Source organism: Petromyzon marinus, unplaced genomic scaffold (genome assembly GCF_048934315.1).
Source record: "Petromyzon marinus isolate PM22_M1 ecotype Great Lakes invasive population unplaced genomic scaffold, UKy_Petmar_22M1.pri1.0 PM_G_Scaffold_61, whole genome shotgun sequence".
Taxonomy (NCBI): Eukaryota; Metazoa; Chordata; class Hyperoartia; order Petromyzontiformes; family Petromyzontidae; genus Petromyzon; species Petromyzon marinus.
In genome coordinates, this window is record NW_027423015.1 from 155,001 (window position 1) to 157,500 (window position 2,500).

Here is a 2,500-nt window from a genome sequence, read left to right on the forward strand (position 1 = left end):
GTGGCACAGAACTCCCTCGGAATGGGAAAAGGGGTCATTTTCGTGTTGCCACATTGCATAGGAACGCCATGAAACTTCCAGAGGCATTTGCAGCAGAAAGGCACGTGCACTCAAAAATTTTAATATTTTTCACGCATAGACCCCGTCAAACGCTAGAAGTTGGCGGGGATGTCTCTCTTGTGGCTCACGGGGCTGTTAGGGTCGCACAGAAATGCCTCGGAATGGGAAAACGGGTCATTTTTGTGTGGCCACATTGCATAGGAACGGCATGAAACTTCCAGAGGCATTTGCAGCAGGAATGCATGTGCACTCAAAAAGTCTATATTTTTCACGGATAGACCCCGTGAAACGCTATAAATTGGCGGGGATGTCTCTCTTGTGGCTCACGGGCGCTGTTAGTTAGGGTCGCACAGAAATCCCTCGGAATGGGAAAAGGGGTCATTTTCGTGTTGCCACATTGCGTACGAACGGCATGAAACTTCCAGAGGCATCTGCAGCAGAAATGCATGTGCACTCAAAAACGTCTATATTTTTCACGGATAGACCCCGTGAAACGCTAGAAATTGGCGGGGATGTGTCTCTTGTGGCTCACGGGGCTGTTAGGGTCGCACAGAAATCCCTCGGAATGGGAAAACGGGTCATTTTCGTGTTGCCACAATTGGCATACGAACGGCATGAAACTTCCAGAGGCATTTGCAGCAGAAATGCATGTGCACTCAAAAACGTGAATATTTTTTCACGGATAGACCCCGTCAAACGCTCGAATTTGGCGGGGATGTTTCTCTTGTGGGTCACGGGGCTGTTCGGCTCGCACAGAACTCCCTTGGTCCACCTGATTCGTGCATACAGGCAGCAACTAAAACTCTGTAAACCTGCTGTGAGGACATCTAAACAGTGGACCAGTGAGGCTGTGGAAGATTTGCGGGCGTGCTTAGACTGTACTGACTGGGATATGTTCACGACTGCTACCAATAGTCTGGATGAACTCACAGAGGCTGTGTACATCAGCTTCTGTGAGGACTGCTGTATCCCAACACGTACCAGGGTGAACTTTAACAACAACAAGCCCTGGTTCTCAGCAAAGCTCAAAAGGTTGAGGTTGGAGAAGGAGGAAGCGTTTAGGAGTGGGGATAGAGACAGATTCAAGGAGTCGAAGAACAGGTTTAGCAAAGCGGTGAGAGAGGCTAAACGACTGTACTCAGAGACACTAAAACACCAGTTCTCTACTAACGACGCTGCTTCTGTCTGCCAAAGGGCTCAGGCACATCACCAACTACAAACCCAGAGCGCCCCACACCACTAACGACTCCCGCCTAGCCAACGACCTGAACGAGTTCTACCGTAGATTTGAAAGACAATTGGACTGTCCTGAACCACCCCTTCCCACCCAAGAGGCCCCATCCCCCACCCATACTACAGAAACGACTCTCTCCTTTCAGGAGGGAGAAGTTAATGGGCTTTTCAAGAGGCAGAATCCACGCAAAGCAGCCGGGCCGGACTCTGTCTCTCCAGCCACCCTCAGGCACTGCGCTGACCAGCTGTCTCCGGTGTTCACCAACATCTTTAACACCTCCCTGGAGACATGCCATGTACCAGCCTGTCTCAAGTCCTCCACCATCATCGCTGTGCCCAAAAAGCTAAGGCCAACAGGACTAAATGATTACAGACCGGTCGCCCTTACATCTGTGGTAATGAAGTCTTTTGAGCGCCTGCTCCTGGCACACCTCAAAGCCATCACAGACCCTCTCCTGGACCCCCTTCAGTTTGCCTACAGAGCCAACAGGTCTGTGGACGACGCAGTTAACATGGCCCTCCACTTCACCCTACAGCATGTGGACGCCCCAGCATCCTACGCCAGGATCCTGTTTGTGGACTTCAGCTCTGCCTTCAACACCATCATCCCTGCCCTGCTTCAGGACAAGCTCTTCCAGCTGAACGTGCCCTACTCCACCTGCAGGTGGATCACAGACTTCCTCTCTGACAGGAAGCAGTGCGTTAAGCCGGGAACAGAAGTCTCTGACTCCAGGTCCATCAGCACGGGAACTCCTCAGGGCTGCGTCCTTTGCCCACTGCTCTTCTCCCTGTATACCAACAGCTGCGCCTCCAATCATCTGTCCGTCAAACTCTTGAAGTTTGTCGGACGACACCACCCTCATTGGGCTGATCTCTGGTGGGGATGAGTCTGACTATAGGTGGGAAGCTGACAACCTGGTGACCTGGTGTAGCCAGAACAACTTAGAGCTAAATGCTCTAAGGACAGTTGAGATGGTTGTGGACTTCAGGAAGAATACAGCCCCACTCACCGCCATCACCCTGTTAGACTCCGCAGTCAAAATTGTGGAGTCCTTCCGCTTCCTGGGCACTATTCTCTGCCGGGACCTCAAGTGGGAACTGAACATCAGCTCCCTCGCCAAGAGAGCTCAACAGAGGATGTACTTTCGACGGCAGCTGAAGAAATGCAACCTGCCAAAGACAATGATGGTGCAATTCTATACAGCGA